This window comes from Euprymna scolopes, chromosome 3 (assembly GCF_053919585.1).
Source record: "Euprymna scolopes isolate OS-2025 chromosome 3, ASM5391958v1, whole genome shotgun sequence".
Taxonomy (NCBI): Eukaryota; Metazoa; Mollusca; class Cephalopoda; order Sepiida; family Sepiolidae; genus Euprymna; species Euprymna scolopes.
Genome location: NC_136484.1, coordinates 44791219 through 44814767, shown reverse-complemented (window position 1 = coordinate 44814767; position 23549 = coordinate 44791219).

Genomic DNA, 23549 nt, shown 5'->3' with positions numbered 1-23549 from the left:
CAAGTGATAATAATCTCAAGTTATTCCCTATGTAACATCATACTTTGAAGGGGAATGACGTCATTTTCGGAAGTAACCCCCTGGATATCACTTCCCCTACTGGAAAAAAGAAGAAGATAATGTCTGGGAGCATTGTCTCATTAAATACTCGTTAATCAATAACTAACATTTAGTATAATATAAAGTCTATAAGAAAAAGGCTTACAGAAACGTAACTCATATTATTATCGCCCCACTCGAATAAACAGGAGATAAAGTCTGGCATGATTCTCATTTAAACAGTTGACCTCCGCTTAACACCATAATTCAAAGAGGAATAACGTCATCCCCGGAAGTAACCCCCAGCCTATAACCCTCCTCCACTCGAAAAAAAAAGGATAAAATAATGATAATTTTCCATATTAAAATTATTGTAATTGCATAATAAATGATTTTTATCCGAATTCATTTCATGTTTGGGTGCAAAGCTGACGCTGCTGTCTCACTATATTTACTTTCAAACTTTCTCTAACAATTTTAAATTGTTTCTAGAAAAAGGTCCGCATTTGCTAACCCTTAGTGTGGGCGACAATCAAAATACAATTGCAATTTACTCCTCAGGATGTTCAATCAGTCATTAATGAGAGCGTGCTACCCCAGTGAATTAAATAAAAAATGGCGTTCATAATTACGTGTAGTTTCAAGAGTTCGAAATAAATGTTCGCGAATTCGTAAAAATAAACCATTAAGAAGTTTGGAGAAATACACAAGATGAGATTAGGAAGAATCCGAATAATATGGAATTCTTTTCCTGAACTTTTTATTTTTGTTCCTTTTCCCCACATTAAAAAACGACCCTGATGTTTAACTCTGTCCAGTGGTGAGGCATTGTAAATAGGACATTATTTTTTAAGTATTTGCCTTAATTTTATGGTTATCTAAAATTTCTACCCGAAAAACTTTTTAATTCAGTTAAAATGCCTATAATATCATGGCATACCATAATAAGTGAAAAGTACTAACATAATAAAACTATTCGTTTGCAACCTTATATAAATAAAGATTATTTTTGTTTATCCATCGCTGATAATATTTAAACGCCGTAATTTAACTTCATAATTTACTGATTTTTAGAAATGGAAAACATCGAATTAGTCATATATTCCTTACAAGTAAATCCGAGGTCGGGACGGAAATTCGAAAGCGAGATCTTGAGACAGTCAGTCTACCAACTGAAGTATTTTGATTTTCTTAGGAATAAAACTTCAAACATCTCATTAACGGAATTATCATAACTTTGGCATGACGTCATTGATTTATGATTTACGTCATGCATCAAGTATGAATATAAAATTAAACAATATATAAATAGAACATTCGTATGCATTAATTCTGACGACACTACCGTCCATGGTAACATATCAAAGGCCGTAAATAACCGAGTTTTCTCTGATTCTCTCTTTTGATCTTGAGCACATGGTACAATGGGGAAAGAGATGGCCTGTTACTTTTAATGCATCTAAAACCAAGCTTCTATCTTTACAACGATCTGCAGCCCATCTGGCATCAATTGAAATGGATGGCTCTCGTAGTGGGGAGACTCCATGTTTTGAGAAGCTTCTGCGCTTGACCTTTACTTCTAATCTGAAATAGAACACGTACATAAACTCTCTTGCCAAGGTCGCTAGAACCTTATACCGCTCCATTAGATATCTCACTACTGATGCAATTCTCTATCTATATAAAATCCAGGTACATCGAAAGAAAGAGTACTGTTGCCACATTTGGGTAGAAGCTGGTAGAAAGATCTTAACCTGTCTTGACAGAGTTCAAAATAGTCTTCGTAGCCTACTGGAGGCTGCCCTTCTCTCTTCTCTGCAACCTCTTCCCCACAGAAAACACGCCGCGAGCATGTCTCTGCTTTATCATTGTTTTCATGCAAGTGCTCCTCTGAACTCTAATCTATGGTCACCCCTCGCCAAACTTTCAGGAAAAAAACACTCGTCTATCTGAAACCACTGTCAATACATAGATTCCATGAACAAAACTTCTTTCTTAGAACTGCACGCATGGTTTCTAACGGACTACAATATGGTAGTCTTGAAGTCCAACCTAAACAAATTCTTGATAGTAAGTAATCCAATTTACTAAATTTTTATTTCTAACAATTACTACGATATTATCCGTTTGATTACTGTACACTCAATAACCTTATCCTCGAGTGGCCTCCAGGCCTTGATAAGTGGTGACATTTTTGTAAAAAAAAAAAGAATTATGGGCAAACATTAATCATCATATCAAATTGACATCTTAGTGGGCGGTTTTCCCAGACCAAATTGATTCTTTCCCTCCGCAGGTCTCTATCTTCTATGACCTTAGATATGTCTGCAAGTTGTCTCCTAGTGTCTTATGTCAATAATTTGATGTATGTCTTGACAGTTATTTCTACTTTAACTATTCTGTGTTTCGGATCCCACATTACCACATCACTGATAACCCCATCTTTTCTTCTGTAGCAATGCCAAGCATATCGTGTTCCTCTTTCTCTTATTACTGAAGAGATCCTGGTTAGCCGACCATAGAGGCGGCTAATGGTTGGATGAGTTTTCCTGTTTCCTGCTTCAATAGCGTTAGAAATTGTTTGCTTAGTCCAAAACCATTTAGGTTGCTCTAATTACTCGCCTGTGTTAAAAATAATTATTTTAGATTCGTCTAATAGCAAAGATATAATAAAGGTTGGAGCATCCCCATAAAAATAATAACAAACGCCTTCCTCCCACAACTACTCGTTTCCTGGAATATTAAACGTTATTTTTGTGTTCATCACACTCGAAAACTTGTAATAGTGGTAATTTGAAAGGATTTTTTGAGGGTAGAAAAATACTGCGCCTTTACAAATATTTCAATGATAGTCATTTGTTTTCAAAGTTTGCATATGAATTAGAAAATAGTTTATATTTCCCCCAAACCTCTGACTTTGATGGAAGAGAGATTAAAACTTACTGCTATGGTTTCAAATGATCTGAAATAACAGCAAGGGGAGACATGATTCCAAATATATCTCATATGTTATAACTTCCCCCTTTTATTTTCATACTTAAAGTAAATTCCACAGTGTATAAGGATTATTTGATACTGGAGATATTCATAATTGTACCCTGTTTTAAAAAGAGGAGAGATATCACATATGAGAAATATTTGGATTTAAGTCTCGCATGCACAACTCATGCTTTCTACGGCATGGCAACATAACCATATGCATGTCAATGTTATGGCAACACAATCATTGCCAGCACCCTTAAAAGGTATCGTTGGATTGCCACCAATAACAGAGACGTGTCCTTGACGATAAAAACAAAGTTATAGCTTTTGATGTGATTTCAAGTGGTTTCACATCTTTGAAGTCGGCTTGAAAGTCACCACCAAAGTTGGATCGGCAGAGAGCATGTATTGTACAGCGGCGCAACTCCGATGTCGCTCATTCGACATTGTGTCACTTTCAGACATGATAGAAGATTCCTATCGTTCTTGGGATTTGTACACAACTAGCCAACTAGAAGATGGTCCTCAACAAAATAAATAAATAAATAAAACCGGTTTTCATCAATCGGAAATAGAATCATATCGTCTTTTCTAGGGCGACAATTTTATCGTTCCACCATGTACATAGATAATAATTCTACTCAGCCATTTATTGCTAGAAATATATTGCCCTTTAAATCTCTGGTAGAATAAGTAAATATCCAACAACAACAAAATATTGAATAATAAAAAAAAAAGAACAATACTATATGATACTCTTCTTAGACCTGGATAGACGGAAATAAGTTTTCAGCTGTTTATTAACCGACAAATAGTTTAATAAACAAAAATCAACATCTTTCATTCTGGGTTGTAAAGCACGCGTATCAAAATGTGGGCTACTGACAAAATACAAAATCTTAAACAAATAAAATGATGAGTATTGTTTAAGTTTTACACGGTTAATGCAATGCAACGCACTAGTATATATGCTATGAAACTTGATACATATCTTCATGGAGCTTATTATTTGTTTGATGAGTATTTAAAAATTTTTCATTGTTAAATTATATTTTTGTGTGTTTATATACATACATATATGCTACATATATAGTGGAAACTAGGAATCTGATTGGCTAACTAAAAACTAAATAGAATGTTCGTATATAAAAACGCGAGACAACCACAACTCTTCGCAAAAGCTTGACGAATCCTAGCGTGGATGAAACGCGGAATATTCTGTGTAGCTTAATTGGCATGTATATTTTATAAATTACTATATACATATATATATATATATAAATTTAGTTGTTAAATATAAATTCTGGAAATCAAAATATAGTCACATATATTGGAGTTAAGAATTCGTTGTTTGACAAAAGGAATATATAGAAGGGGTTATATTAATTTCCTTAATCCATGGATTTTCAATAATGGCTCATATCATCAGAGGAAATGAAATGCGGTTAGCAAAATGTTCAGCTGTGAAAAGGCACTTTTTTGTTTTTCAGCACAAACATTTAAAATAGTTTTTTGGGTGGTGAATGATAGTTATATGAAAATAATTATTGGAAGAGGGAATTTCATACAACCTGAGCAGTCCATTATCGAAAGGAGTATAATGTCCTTGGATTAGAAGCTATCCGTCCAACACATTGTTTTTAAAAATGATCTCTCGGAATATTTTGCAACCCAGACCATTGATTTTCGAGGTCCCTTGCACCATAGACATGCATATATAATTCCATCACCTATGGGAATATATGCAATGGATTGGTATATCCATCCAATATCTGATATACTGTGCCAACTCCAATAAAGAATCTGGATTGCATATACCAAAACGCATTCAACACACCAACGAATACGGCCGCCCTGTATACCTTTCGGAATATCAATAAGGAACAACCATGCATTTTTGTGATATGGGATTACTGCCTTCTCCCCTGGACCAATATTCTGCCTACTTGGAAATAAAACCCCGGAAGACATTATGCTCCTAAATTTAACAACTAAATATATATATTGCTCTATTCGTAAATATTGAGCTTTTCCGTTTTGGCTAGGATCACACTGACAGTATTACCTCTAGTAATATCTATCAGGATTTTTCATCGGATTTTTAATCGGTGCCTTATATATATATATATATATATATATATATATATATGTATGTATGTATATATATATATATATATATATATATATATATATATATACACACACTCACACATTAGAGAAGATCAGGGATAATTGTTGCCTATATCTCTATTATATCATCAGATCAATAAAGAAGAGGTCAGATTTTAGGTCATGACATTTCGAAGCTAAATGGTTCTCACTAAAAGAGAAGGTTTACCAGAATTATATAAACTGTAAAATACAGATAAAAATTAGGATTTTTTGCGATTTATTTGTATTTATAAAGCATATATATATATATATATATATATATATATATATATATATATATATATATATGCTTTATAAATACAAATAAATCGCAAAAAATCCTAATTTTTATTATGTCGTTTTCTTTACATTTAACTATATATAAAAGGTACATTTTTGCACCAACCAATTATATATATATATATATATATATATATATATATATATATGTGTGTGTGTGTGTGTGTGTGTGTGTATGTGTGTGTGTTTGTGTTTGTGTGTAAGTGTATTGTGAAGTGTTTGTGTATGTATGAGTGCATATGTGAACCTGTATACATGTTTTCCATGCACATATTTTTGTTGTATATGTGCTTATGTATATATATATATATATATATATATATATATATATATATATATATATATATATATATATATATATACGTGTCAATGGATGATTACATTTTTAAAAACAATACATACATGTGCCTATATTCATATTCTCATGAAACATATATATGCTGTTATTCATATACATATGTTCTCTTACATTAATTAAAATTTTTCTCCCCTTTGACTTTCTTAATTACGTCTTAATTTGCTTTCAATTACTTCTTAGTTTTACTTTTTTATATTTTTCTTTTCTTTTTTCTCTTTTACTTCCGAGTTAACCTCCCCTGAAATTTCCTATCTTTACTTTGGTAATGAGTGGATGTATTTATGAATATATATATATATATATATATATATATATATATATATATATATATATATATATGTGTGTGTGTGTGTGTGTGTGTTTATGTGTGTGTTAGTATGTATATGTATGTATCTTTTATCCTTTATATCTATATACGTAAATACATGAGTTTCCGCTTTCTTTGTTTCTTCAGTTTTATATCATAGGTCAATGTTACAAGTCTGTTTCAGCCTGGCTATATTTGTTTTAATCGCTTCTAAGTTTTTGACACGTGTCTTCCCTCTACCCCATTACAATTCCGGTCTTTTTTTTTTGTTATTCGATAATCTCTGTATCTTCCTTTTCTCTGTTCTATGTTTTTCTATTATTTTTTTACTATTTTATATTTTACTGATATTCATTATATTTTTATAAATTTTTATTTGTATTTTATATTGATGTGATTTATATTTTTGAAATTTATATTTATAAGAATTTAATCCTTATTCCCTTTCGTTTTTCTTCTTTAATTTATATTTTTGCCTTTATTTTATTATTTTTTTTAATATTCCGTTTTATCACATTTTAATCCACATTTATATCCAAAGATCCAATTTTTGAACACTCTTTATACCCACTACTACTGGAAAATTTGTTCACCTCGCATTATTAAACCCACTTTCGAATATGAATTCGAACAATACAGTTTTTTATTGCTACATCAAAAACTTGGATTTGATAGTTCGATATATCCAATTTTCGATTAATTACGGTTTACATTTTGGACCAATTTCTGCTAGAATTTATGGGTCAATTATCTGATTTTATTACACCATATCCAGCAAATTTTTACTGTACCATTCTGATAGCAATAATATTACCTTTATCATACTCCAATTTTCTTTATCGATATACTGTATGCACCCTGACAGAAAACGTGGCCTTGTCAGCTTTTGGAATCACTCTTTTAAAGCTCCTATTTGGGAATTGCTCTGAGATATATAATACCATTTGTCTTATTCTCAATTTTTTTTTATCTCGATATAAATATCAAATTTGACGGGAGTGAAACTTCCCAATTCTCGAAATTACCTGGTCGATCTGCATGTTTGGGGATTTTTTTTTTTTAACTTTGGATATTGCTTAAATATAAAAATAATTTGCAGGATTTTACAAGGATTTCCATGGACTTTACTCTTGTTTTTTGCTTTAAAATTTTAAAACAGTTGTCATCATTTTTGATTTCCGGCACTCCATTCTGAGGATTTTAATTGCACTTGTATTATTTTCTTTGAGCATTCATTAAACATTTTTAAGATTTTAATCGGCATTATTTAAAGTTTTGTATTTTATTCTTTCACTTTCGGAATTCATGCACACACACACACACACACTCACACCCACACCCACACACACACACACACACACACACACACACACACACACACATATATATATATATATATATATATTAAAAATGGCGTAATGGAAACATATTAAAAGGTATATAAAGTTTCTCTTTCAATTTTCGAATTTTATCATGTACAAATCGCACTTTATATCCTTTTGACAGATTGATTATTGCTATTTCTTCTTATGAGTTAATGGCATAATAGATTCACTAATATATATATATATACTAGCTGTACCCTGCCACGCGTTGCTGTGGCTCAAATTGGCGCAATGGAAAAAGTTCCAAAATGAGAAAAAGAATGTTTCTTATAGGTTTAAATTTCCATTTTGCATGGGTACACAGTTTTTGTTGTTCCATTTTCTTAGCTGATATAGAGATTTTCCGGTTTGGTGACTCTTGAATATGTAACATAAATTGTCCATGTGAAAAAACAGTCAGTGTGTAACTGTAAGGCCCACAATTGTAAAGATTGTTCCCTGTGCTTTGTTGATGGTTATTGCAAATGACAATAAAATTGGAAAGTGCAATTTGCTAAAGTGTAATGATGTATCCGGTGGAATCATAGGAATGCCTGGAATGAAGATATATTCATCTGTGAAAGGTCCTGTTAAGATTGCTGTTTCTATGATATTGTTTGTTATTTTTTTTTTACTGCAAGCTATGTGCCATTGCAAAGTTTGGATTGGTTTATATTTCACAACATGATAATTAGTACACCAAATTTCAGTTACAATACATGCGGTGGCATCCCTGGCAAATATAACTGTTGGATAATTAACCACTTTATCTGCTTTCACAACAGTGTCGATGGATTTGTATTTGACTACCTCACTTGGAATTTTACATTTAATTATAGCGTTAAGTTCATGGGCATCTTTGTATTGACCTGCAAGAATAGCTCATTCACTCAGTCAAATGGAATTCTTATATTTTGAATATCTGCAAAAACCTTTTAAACTAACTATTCCTTTGATGAAATAAAATTACAGAAATTACAGAAGTTAAAAGTCAAAGAATTTTGCCCTTAACTCTGATCAGCTGGCACTTTTTCGTACCCAATTTCCCACAAGTGATGCAAAAGTTTTTTGTGCGGATCGAACAGTCTGCAACTGTACATGCATATTTTGAGTTAAGTTTAATGTCTTCACATGGAACAAAAAAGTAGAGTATTTGAGGCAAGCATTTATTTCATCTGCTGGTGTTGATTGAAGAATAACAGGTAAGATTTGTCTGAAATCTCCTGCAAGCAATATTACTGCATTCCCAAATGGTCTGACATTGCCACGCAAATCTTGCAAGGATCGACTAAGAGCCTCAAGTGATTTTTTGCGTACCATTGTGCATTCATCCTAAACAATAAGTTTGCATTTCTGCAATATTTTTCCCCATATTGGATGTTTTGGAGATGTCGAAGATGAGATTTTTGAAAAGTTGAATGTTTTAAAGTAGAATAAATAATTCTTCTACTTGGCAGCAAGGTCGCAGGTATTCCTCATGCAGCAAGGGCTAAGGCTATGTCATTTTGTTACCAAATGGCTGCCAAAATCAATTTAATTAGAAAGGTTTTACCAGTTACTTCTGGTGCTGTTCAAGGTAGCAGTAATTTCCAAATAACTTCTATTCTCACAGTCAGTAAATTAGGTGACTAAAATAGGATTTATCCATGTTTTGACAATGCCTTATTCACTGTAATTAATTAAGGAGACTAAAATAGGATGAGGGATTAGAGATGGACAGATAGAGAGGAAGATATATAGATAGAAAAGAGACAGTGAGAGGAAAATAGAGAAAGATAAGGAGATAGAGAGATAAAGGGATTGATAGATAAACAGAGAGAGAGGTGGAGTGTTAGAAACAGAGAGGGATGAAACAGAGGAAAGGAGAGAGATAGAGGGAGTTAGAGAGAGAAAGGGACTCAAAGAGAGATGGAGAGGGTGATATAGAGAGAAAGACAGATTGAGAGAAGGAAAGGGAGAGATGGATAGAGAGAGATATTGAGAGAGGGGGAGAGAAACAGAAGGTGAACTACACTTCACCGTTTTTTTCCTCGTTCAGTAGAGAAGAAATCTTTCGAGACTGAGGCAATTTTAATGTTTTGTTATTATCCAGAGTACCCCTTTTTTTTTGGGGGGGGGCTAGATTTTCCTCGCATAAGAAACCGACCGGGTTATCTGTACTTTCACTTAACAAATTAATAAAAGAAAAATATATTGTAAAATTTGAATTTAACAGGAAAATACTATTTTAAAAAATAGCACGGTAACATAAGTGCATAAGTGCCACTTTAGGTACTCCTTGGGCGTTGAGTTACATGGCGACCAGCATAATTATTTAATGGTCGCTCCCTTAGCCCCCCCCTCCCAGTCAAGGCTAATGCATGCGCATGTAACATTTTTTTATTTACTGACGTTGGCTTAGTAACTAAACGATTTATTGATAATTTCGTAACCCTTAAACGCATGCCGGAAGATTTAAATTGGTTCATTATTGTTGTAATGAAAAAAAAAGTTTCATTCAACACAAAACCAAAAACACATATTAATGATAAATGATTTATTATTCTATTCATTGAAATTTACTAATTTTTAAATTAAAAATTTAAAAAGAAAAGTTAATAAAAAAATAGTTGCTTATGTGCGCATAAACAATTTGTTTTTTTTTTAGATTAGGTCCACCCCCCTCCCCAACCTCCTTATATTAAGAACAGCTTCCGGAATAAACACCACTTTTGGAGGGGGGGGGCTATTTGCAAAATTTAACTGATATTTGTTGTCAGCATACCCACCCGAAAATACTATTAAAAAAAAAAGGAGGGGTTCAGTGCCCGTGGCAGAGAAGTAGATTTATTTATCAATAAAAGTTGCGGAGAAGTAAATTTATTTATCAATAAAAGTCGTCATTTAAAAAAGAAAAGTGTGGAGGTGGACCTAAATGTTTTGTTTTCGCACTATTCAACAATTTGTTCATCTGCGCATGTAAATTAAAAAATATTTGTAAAAGTGAGAAGTTATTAGTAAATGATTTTTTTTTTTTTAAATTTATTTATTTTTTTTTTTTTTACATTAGATCCACCTCCACAAATGTTAAGAACGGCTTTCAGAATAAACACCCCCAACCTCTCCATGTTAACAACGGATTTCGGAATAAACACCATGGGGGGGATATTTAAAAAAAAAGTCGATAAAAGTCGTCATTTAAAAAGAAATTTAAAATCAAATGTTTGTAAAAAGTGAGAAATTATTAATAAATGTTTAGTAACATTTTTCGGTGCTAATGCAGAGAGTGCTGCGCTATTTTATAAATCGTGTTTTTTTTTTTTAATCAATTGCAAGGTTAAAGTACAGAATAGGTACAAAACACCCTCCCCCATGTTAAGAATGGCTTTTTAAATAATAACGTTATTATTTCAGCATGGATCACTCTCTGCATGAGTACCCATTTTTCTTTTAATATTCATAAAAAGTAAAACTTTTTTCAAAATAAATAAATAAATAAATGTTTGTAAATGTGACAGATAATCGTTTAGTTACGGCAACGTCAGTAAATAAAATATGTTACGCGCGGGGTGAGGTGGGAGACTAAGGGAGCGACTATTATTTTTTTCTACTGGTCGCCATGGAACTCAACGCCCAAGGAGTACCAAAATTTAATTTTTTTGTCAAATAAATAAATTTCAAGCAATTTTTGCAATAAATAATAGATAGCAACTTCGTTAATTTTACGACTCGCCCCAGCATATTATAAACACCCTAACTTCCCCATGTTAAGAACGGCTTTCGAGGTTTATGGACGGGCGTTCTTTTTTGTTTTTTTTAACATGGGGGGGTTAGGGTGTTTATAATACGTTGAGGCATGTCGTAAAAATGAAACAGTTTAGAAAAAGTTAAAACAAACTTTTTTATGTAAACAATGCCGTGAAAATAAACTAAACAATTAAAACGTAATGTTTCATGAGTGAAGCCTTAACATAAATAAAATTTAAAAAACATAAGTACATAAATGAATTTAAAGTTTTAAAATATGGGATTATTATTATTTTGTGTATGTGTGTGTGTGTGTGTGTGTGTGTGTGTGTGTGTGTGTGTGCTAATGCAGAGAGTGATCCGCGCTATTTTTTTAAAATCGTTTTCCACGTTTAAAGTTTTATGATATGTTTTTATTCAATTGTAAGGTTAAAGTACAGAATAGGTACAAAACATCCTCCCTTCCCCATGTTAAGAATGGCTTTTTAAATAATAACATTATTATTTCAGCACGGATCACTCTCTGCATGAGTAAGTTTTTTTGTTTTTTTTTACTTATCGAGTTAACAGAAAATGAAATCTTTCGTCAATTCGTGGCTGTGAAATGAATCGAACCGGAAGTTCAGTTTTATCAACAGAACAGATTCGCAGTAAAAAAAAAATATTTATTTTATTTAATATTTTAATTTTAATAAATCGCGAGGTAAATTTATTTCAATAACATAAAAACATACCTCGACTCTAAAGATGGGTTGTCTGAAAATTTTAAATAAATTGGTAACTTAGAAATAGGGTTTTATTTGTTTAGAACGAACCAACTTTACATTTATATATATATATATATATATATATATATATATATATATATATATATATATATATATATATATATATATATATATATATAATTAGGTGATTGATATTGCGCTACGAAAGAGATACTGTCAAGAATTGTAAATGTCAACGGAATTAGGGAATAAATTATAAGGTGGTCAACATCATGAAGTTTGGAATATAGTTTTTTTGTCATTTACTCACTATATATATATATATTTGGGTGCAATCAGATAGAATTGAAACAGACAGCAAAACTGTAGCATTCAAAGCTGGTGACGTTACTACTGTACCGACGTAATACTGACACATATATAAACTGATTAAAAATAAACAAATATGACTGTATAAAATGTATAATATTTTAAATTTTTAACCCCTTACAAACTATTTTAATCGGCTAAAGCCCCATGAAGACGGATATATATATATATATATATATATATATATATATATATATATATATATATATATATATATATATATATATATATATATATATATCCGTATCTATTATTTGTTTTTTTTCTATTCCATCTTTTTGCACTTTTCCTCTCTCTTTCATCTTTATCTTTTTTCTTTTATTGTTTGTTCATTGTTAATCATTTTTTCTTAGTGTTTATTTTTATTTTCTTTCTGCTATCACGCACCTATACCTTCGGGTTTTATTATTCTATTCTGCCTATTCACATATGCTTACGTTTTATCCCCTAGTTATATTTTAATATATTTATATTTCCAAATTTTTATTCTTATACTTTATACCTACTCTGATATATCTTAACATATGCTTCCTTCATTTCCAATTCAACACGCATTATAACTGAGTGTATTTTAAAAATATATTTTATATTTTGTGAAATTTATGCCCTTCTCTTCTGTGAAGAAACAGTTTTCCTCTCTTATCCTTTCCTTATTGATGTGATGATATAATAATATGTCACCTTTATTCCTTATATATTTTTAATATATGGAATCGTTCTTCTTAACAATTTAAGGCTTTCTCTATCTTTCTAAGTTTACATTGTTTAAGATACATTTTTTAATAACTTCATTACATTATATTATATAAACACTAGTGCCTATAAATGTAGGTATTTAATAATTACTATAGTAAATAATTACGTCAGAAACTCGTTTCTTATCGTTAAAGCACTTTACAGTTGAAATAAAGTCGATCACTTTAGCTTGCATGCGAAGATCATCAGATAATGATTTGATCACTTTGACGGACGTTAAATGCATTTAAAAATAAAATGTTTGAATTTCAACGATATTTATCGCGGTTAATGGTGACCGAATGGATTTGGTCCTCGCTAATAGGGTCAGTGATGGGTTCGTTGCTGGGTTCAGATCTCTCGACCGGCGTTAATCGTGACACCCTTCACTGATGATTCCCGAAAGTATGAAACACTAGTGTCTATTAATGTAGGTATTTAATATATATATATATATATATATATATATATATATATATATATATATATATATATATATATATGTGTGTGTGTATTTTTTTTCGAGGGTAAACAGTTACATCTGGTTGCTACAAACAGTCATCTGTTTCAGTAAATGAGACTTCATCAGGCAACCCTGAACTATTCAACCCTATATCTAAAGCTTGAATATATATATATATAAAAAAATTATATATATATATATATATATATATATATATATATATATATATGTATATAATTTTTTTCGAGGGTAAACAGTTACATCTGGTTGCTACAAACAGTCATCTGTTTCAGTAAATGAGACTTCATCAGGCAACCCTGAACTATTCAACCATATATCTAAAGCTTGAATATATATATATATATATATATATATATATATATATATATATATATATATATATATATATATATATATACTAGTGGGGAGATTATTTTATTGTCATCGAAATCAATGAAATCGCCCATTTTTCACTCAAATCGACTAATTGCCTGCTCCAGTTGGGCATCCACCGCGGTGCACTGGTAGAAAGCATTACATGCCTCACCAGAAAAACTTAGTTTGCAATACATTGTAATTTATATTGCACTGTAGAGAACCTAGTCTTGCTTTTATAAAATTATTTTTATATGTAATGGCTTGAATGAAAGTTTGAAATGCAAAGATCAAATATCATTGTTCTATTGTGCTCGATACAGAAACATTAATTTCAAACGTGCCCCTGTCATATAAAAAAAAACTCATGTTGATTTTTATAAACCGGGCATTTCTGCTTGTGTGGTAATAAAATTTCTCAAATACACTTGTGATGTTAAGCTGAAGTTTGGTCGCAATCGTCTGTTTCTTCTTTCAATTTTTTTCCTTTATTTACTATTGATACTTGTCAAAGACAGTATGATACACTACCTATCTAAGAACACTGCTAGGTACGTAAAATACCTTTGTATGAAATTTCAAAGAAATCAACCCAGTTGTATTTTGAAGTCCATATGACACGAACTCACACACTAACACACAAAAAATACCTGTTATACAATAGTATATTTATATATCTATAAAATTGAGAATGTGCGGGTGTGAAGACAATTCTCAACCTATATGCTCAACAAATTTTTTACCTACAGACTTGAAATTTGGTATACACAGTATTCAAACATGTGGACTTCTTAATCCGTTTTAATCCGTTGTAATCCGGATAACCGGATAAACACGGATGCTAAGGGGCAAAAATTGAAGAATTGTTATGTGGGAGGCTACTAAAGTTTTATCTTTTTTCAATTCTTTCAAGACTGCGCGTGCGCAGTCGATAAATATGGCAGCTTAATTATGTTAAGTATGAGTTGTTATGGAAATTTGTTTGGTAATTTATGTCAAGCTGGTGTACTGGTTATCGTCCTTGACTCGCTTTCTTTAGGTTTTGGTTTCGATTTCAGCTCGAATATATTTTTTACTTACAAGTTGTGAACTGTTTAGAAAAAATAATTCTCGAATGCCAGGCGACCTGCTATATATATATATATATATATATATATATATATATATATATATATATATAGAGAGAGAGAGAGAGAGAGAGATAATATTTTTATGAGAGAAATAGAGAAAGATAGAGAATATTTCAGAGAAAGATAGGAAGATAATTAAGAAAGAAAGAATAAGAGAAAGAAAGGTACAATGAATACAGTGATGCGAATGTCTATTTTAGATTAATTTATTCAAATGTTTGCAACACAAACACATTACGATAGAATTTCAAAGAACTCTGATAATCTTAAAGATGAAATATGTCATTAAATAAGTGCTGTTCGCTGATAATGCTAAGGAAATTAGTTTATTCATTTTATGGAATTTTAAAAGTATTAACTGCTGACTAAAATTACACAAATGTTCTAGGAAATTATCTTTTTTTGCCAATTAAATTTCAACGTCATATTTTCCTTCGTCAAAGTAAAAATAAGATCATCATTTTGATAATTAATGGAGGCGATAATCGGCCTTCATTCTCTCGTATCTTTTTAATAGCCTCTAAAACTATAAACGTTTCATCGTGAATTGTATTGTGTTACCTCCTTTAATATTCCGCTTCCTTATCCGCAATCTATTTCCTCATTTACACGAATATTAAACAAAGTCCTTGCAGAGCGCCTTCGCTTAATAAATAAATGAAATTAATAATGAAGTCGTATAATAGTTTGAATTAAACATCGATGAAGGTGGAAGTCGTTTGATATATGACACAGTGACTGGTGCAACATTGTCTAATCATAAACTTAATTACTGTATCAATATGGAAAGAAGACTTCGTGCGTCGCTTATAGATTTATGAGTTCAATTATATGTATGTGGCCTTGACCTTGTCAATATGTTTTCAAAGTTAAATGCAGAATAAAATCAGATATGAAAACTTATTGATGGATAACTACTCAAGCTGTGATCTCAATTTGATCTCTCGTCCGACGCATGCGCAAGAGACGAAGTGATTAAGATATTACGGAATCTCTGCGCCGCTAGATATGGTTAAAATAGTGGGGCAGTCTACATTTGCTATCTTACAGTCAAATTCGGTTTCTCCTTAACATTTGATATAAGAATTGCTAAATCAGGAAAAGGGATGCTGTCGTTTCTCACACACTGCTTCATTATAATATTGCCGCTACATAGTCGCAGTTTTAACGATTGATATTATCTCTACATAAATATTGAGGCCATATATTACTACCTGTATAATGTTAGGCATGTGTATATATTCATGTACTCAACGTTTAATTTCTAATCTAATTTAATTTTATGCAAAGCATATAAAAAGAGTCGGACACTCTTCGATTTGTGTGAAATTCTTCCAATAAACAATTTTACAAGAAATAACAATTAATTAATAAAATCCACAAATTTTAATTTCATTTGAGTATTTTACGGATTTTAGGTGGATATCATTGGATCGATTGAATTATTTCGATTATTATTATCGTTATAAACTATTGAATTATTATTATTATTATTGTTATTATTATTATTATCACTATAAACTATTGAATTATTATTATTATTATTATTATTATTATTATTATAAACTATTGTATTATGTTAATTATTATTTTATTATTATAAACTATTGAATTATTTTGATTATTATTAATATACACTATTGGATTATTTTGATTATTATGATTATAAACTATTGACTTATTTTGATTATAATTATTATAAACTATTGAATTATTTTGATTATTATTATTATAAACTATTGAATTATATTGATTTTTATAAACTATTGACTTATTTTGATTTATTATAAACTATTGAATGATTTTGACTATTATTATAAAAAAATGGTGATTTATTTCTATTATTATTATTATTATTATCATAATAACTATTGAATATTTAGATCATTATTATTATAAACTATTGAATTATTTTGATTATTATTATCATAAACTAGTGTATCATTTTGATTCTTATTATTAAAAACTATTGAATTATTTTAATTATTATCATTATAAACCATTGAAGTATAATATTATTATTATCATAAACTATTGAATTATTTTGGTTATTATTATTATTATTATTATTATTATTATTATTATTATTATAAACTATGCAATTATTTAGATTATAATTATTATTATTATTATAAATTATAAAACAATTTTGATTTCTATTATTATAGACCATTGAATTATTTAAATTAATATTATTATAATAAACAATTGAATTATTTAGATTATTGTTATAAACTATTTAATCATTTGATTATTAAAATCATTATAAACGATTGAATTATTTTTATTATAATTATTATTATAAACTATTGAATTATTTTAATTATTATTATAAACTATTAGATAATAATTACTATTATTATTACTATTAATATTATTATTATAAACTATTGAATTACTTTGATTATTATTATTATAAACTTCTTAACTTTTTGACTATTAATATACTAATTTCTGTAATTATTTTGATTATTATTATAAACTATGAAATATTTTGATTATTATTATTAGAAACTATTGAACTACTTTGATTATTATCATTATAAACTCTTGAATTATTTTGATTATTATTATTATAAACTTTGGAATTAGTTTGATTATTATTATGATATTAAACCCTGGAATTATTTTGATTATTAATATTATTATACACTATTGACTTTTTTCATTATTAATATTATTATTATTATTATTATTATTATTATTATTATTATTATTATTATTATTATTATTATTATTATTACAAACTATTGATTTAGTTTGATTATTATTATTAAAAACTATTGAATTATTTTAGTGATTATGATTATAAACTAATAAATTATATTGATTATTATTATTACTATTATTATTATTACTATTATTATTATTATTATTAGAAACTATTGATTTAGTTTGATTATTATTATTAAAAACTATTGAATTATTTTAGTGATTATGATTATAAACTAATAAATTATATTGATTATTATTATTACTATTATTATTATTATTATTATTATTATTACTATTATTATTACTATTATTATTATTGTTATTATAAATAATTGAATTATTTTGATTATTGTTATTAAAAACTATTGATTTATTTTTTATTATTACTGCTATTATTATAATTATTATTATTAATATTATAATGATTATTATTATTATAAACAATTTAATTATTTTGATTATTATTATACCCTATTGCAATGTTTTGATTATTATTATTATAAACTGTTAAATTATTTTGATTATTATTGGTATAAAAGATAGAATTATTTTGATTATAATTATTATTAACTATTGAATTATTTTTACAAGTACAATTATTTTTATTATAAACTATTGAATTATTTTAATTATTATTATTATAAACTATTGCATGAGTTTTATTATTATTATTATTATTATTATTATAATAATTATTATTATTATCATAAACTATAGAATTATTTTGATTATTACTATTATAAAGTATTAAATTATTTTTATTATTATTTTCATAAACTATTGAATTATGTTTATTATTTTTATTATGAACTATTGAATTATTTTGATAATTACTATTATTTTTATACACGATTGAATTATTTTGATTATTATAATCATTAAAAACTGTTGAATTATTTTGATTATCATAGTATTATTATTATTATTATTATTATTATTATTATTTTTACTATTATTATTATTATGAGAAACTATTTAATTATTTAAATTATTATTATTATCATAAAATAATGAATTATTTTGATTATTATTATAAATTATTGAATTATTTTATTATTAATATTATTATCAGATATTGAATTATATTATTATTATTATTATTATTATTATTATTATTATTATTATTATTTTCATCATCATAATCATAAACTATTCAATAATTTTAATTATTATTATCATAATAAACTATTGAATTATTTTGATTATTATAATTATAAACTACTGAATTATTTTGATGATTATTATTATTATAAACTATGGAATTATTTTGAATATTAATATTGTAATCAACTATTGATTTATTTTATTAACATTATTAATATTATTTTTATTATTACAAACTATTGAATTCTTTTGTTTATCATTATTATAAAGCATTGAATTATTTATGATTATTATTGTAAACTATTTAACTATTTTGATTATTTTTTATAAATACTGAATTATTATTATTATCATTATTATCATTATTATCATTATTATTATACTTATGACCTTATTTTGATTAATATTATTAGTATTATTAACTATTGCATCATTTTCATTATTTTTAATATTATTATTATTATTACTATTATTATTATTATTATTATTATTATTATTATTATTATTATTATTATAAACCATTGAATTATTTTTATGATTATTATAATTTATTGAATTATTTTCATTGTTATTACTATTAAAACTGTTGAATTATTTTCATTATTAATATAAATATAAACTATTTAATTATTTTATTATTATTATAAATTTTATTATTATTATTATTATTATTATTATTATTATTATAAATTATTTAATTATTTTGATTAGCATTTTTATAAACTATTGAATGCATTTTATGATTATTATTGTACACTATTAAAGTATTTTGATTAATACTTTAATATTATTATGAAATATTGAATTATTGTCATTTTTATTATAATTATCATTATTAAAAAGTATTGAATGAATTTCATTATTAATATTTTTACAAAGTATTGGATTATTTTTATTATAATTATTGTTACAAACTATTGAAATATTTTAGCTAGTATTATTATTATTATTATGAACTATTAGATTGTTATTACCATTATTATTATTATTATTATAAACTATTTAATTTTTTTGATTATTATTATTATAGGCCATTGAATTATTATTATTATTATTATTATTATTATTATTATTATTAATATTATTATTATTATTATTATTATTAGTATTATTATAAACTGTTGAATTATTTTCATTATTAATGTCATAAACTATGGAATTATTTGGGTTATTATTATTAAAAACTATTGAATTTTTTTGATTAGGATTATTATAAACTAATTGTTTATTTTAACTATTATAATTATAGACTATTAAATTATTTTGATTATTATTATACACTATTGAATTTTGATTATTATTATATACTGTTGGATTGTTTATATTATTATTATAATTATTATTATTATTATTATTATTATTATTAATGTATACTATTTCATTATTTTGATTATAATTAGAAACTATTGTTTTATTTTAACTATTATTATAAACTATTTAATTATTTTAATTATTATTATTACTATTATTATTATTATAAACTATTAAATTATTTTGATTATTATTATTATTATTATTAATTATTGAATTATTTTGATTATTATTATAAACTAGTGGTTTATTTTGATTATTATTATAAACTAATGAATTACCTTGATTATTATTTGTCAAATTAGTGAATTATTATTATTATTATTATTATTATTATTATTATTATTATCATTATAAAATATTGAATTATTTTTATTATTAATATTATTATCAAATATTGAATTATTTTATTAATATTATTATTATCATTATAAACTATTGAATTATGTTTATTATTATTATCATTATAAACTATATGTTGATTATTATACTATTATTATTATTATTTTTATTATAAACTATTGAATAATTTTTATTATTTTTATTACCAGTTTTGAATTATTTTTATTATTACTATTATTTTTATACACTATAATTGTGATTATTATTGTAATTATAAACTTTTTTAATTATTGTCATCATTATTATATTTATATAATAATATATTATTATATAATTATTAGTATTATTATTATTATTATAATTATTATCATTATTATAAACAACTGAATTATTTTGATTACTATTATTATTTTAAACTTAAGAATTATTGTTATTATTAATATTATTATCAAATATTTTATTATTTTATTATAATAATTATTATTATTAACTAATGAATTATTTTGATTATCATTATTATAAACTATTGAATTATTTATGATTATTATTTAAACTAGTTAACTATTTCTATTATTATTATTATTATTATTATTATAAATATTGAATTAGTATTATTATCATTATAAACAATATTCCTTAATTTTTTTTATATTAATATTATTATTAACTATTGAATAATTTTCATTATTATTATAAACTATTCAGATATTTTTATTATTATTAAAACTATTAAATTATTTGTATTATTATTACTATTATAAACTATTTAATTCTTTTATTATAAATATTAATATACAGTATTTAATTATTTTATTATTTTGACTAATATTATAAACTATTAATTTATTATTACTATAATTATTATTATTATCATAAACTATTAAATCAATTTGATTATTATTATTATTATACACTATTGAATTATTTGTATCATTATTATTATAAATTAATGGTTTATTTTGATTATTATTATTATAAACTATTGAATGATTTTGATTATTATTATAAACTATTGAATTACTTTGATTATTATTATTATTATAAACTATTGAAATTATTTTGATTATTATTTTTATTATAAAGTATTGAATTATTTTTATTATTAATTTTATTATCAAATATTGAATTTTATTATTATTATTATTATTATTATCTCTATAAACTATTGAATTATTTTATTATTATTATCATTACAAACTATGGAATTATTTTGATTATTATTATAAACTACTGAATTATTTTGATTATTATTATTACTATTATTATTATTATTTTATTATTATTATAAACTATTGAATTATTTTGATTATCATTATTATAAACTATTGAATTATTTATGATTATTATTGTAAACTATTTAACTATTCTGATTATTATTATTATAAATATTGAATTATTATTGTTATTATTATTATCATTATTATAACTATTGCCTGATTTGTATTTATATTGTTATTATTAACAATTGAATCATTTTCATTATTATTATAAACTATTGAATTATTTGTATTATTATTATAAACTATTAAATTATTTCCGTTATTATAACTATTATAAACTACTGATTTATTTTCATTATTAATATTAATATAAACTATTAAATTATTTTACTATTATTATCATTATTTTTATTATTTTTATGATTATTATTATAAACTATTGAATTATTTTCATGATCATTATTATAAACTATTGAATAATTTTGATGATTATTATTATAAACTATTAAAGTTTTTTGATTAATATTACTAATATTATTATGAAATATTGAATTATTTTCATTATTATTATTATTATTGTAAACTATTTTGTTATTTTCGTTATTATTATTATAAAGTATTGAATTATTCTTATTATAATTATTATTATAAACTATTGAATTATTTTAAGTATTATTATTATACGCTATTGATTATTATTATTATTATTATTTTATTATTATTATTATTATTATTATTATTATTATAAACTATTGAATTATTTTGATTATTAGTGTCATAAACTATTGAATTATTTTTATTATTATTATTATTAACTATTGAATTCTTTTGATTGTTATTATTATAAACTATTGTTTTATTTTGACTATTATAATTATAAACTATTAAATTATGATTATTATTATTAGAAACTATTGAGTCTTTTTGATTATTGTTATATTTCTATTGGATTGTTTTGATTATTATTATTATTATTATTATAAACTATTGAATTATTTCGATTATTTTTATAAAGAACAGTTTTGTTTTGACTATCATTATAAACAATTAAATTAATTTAATTATTATTATTATATTATTATAGACTATTAAATCATTTTTATTATTATTACTATTATTATTATCGTTATTATTATAAACTATTGAATTGTTTTGATTATTATCATTACAAACTAGTTGTTTATTTTGATTATTATTATTATTATCATTATTATAAACTATTGAATTATTTTAATTATTATTATAAACTATTGTTTTATTTTGACTATTATTATTATTATAAACTATGAAATTATTTTAATTATTATTATTATTATTATAAACTATTAAATTAATGTGATTATTATTATTATTATTATTATAAACTATTGAATTCTTTTGATGATTATTATTATGGATTATTGTTTTATTTTGACTATTATTACTAAAAACTATTGAATTATTTTAATTATTATTATTATTAATGTTATTATTATTATAATAAACTATTAAATTATTTTGATAATTATTACTAAAAACTATTGAATTATTTTGATTATTATTATAAACTATTGAATTATTTTGATTATTATTGTTATTAACTATTGAATTATTTTTATTATTATATATCTTTTATGTGGGAGGCTACCGATTTTTTATCTTTTATCTATTATTATAAACTATTGAATTATTTTGATTATTACTATCATAATCTATTTTTTTTTACAATTATAGAAATGTAAAAAATAAGTTTTTTTTGTTTCATGTTCCTTATTGTGTCGTATTTCGTTTCATGTTTAGTTACTTCCGTTCCATATATAGCTACTGAACTTTTTAACATAGCCGTCCAGT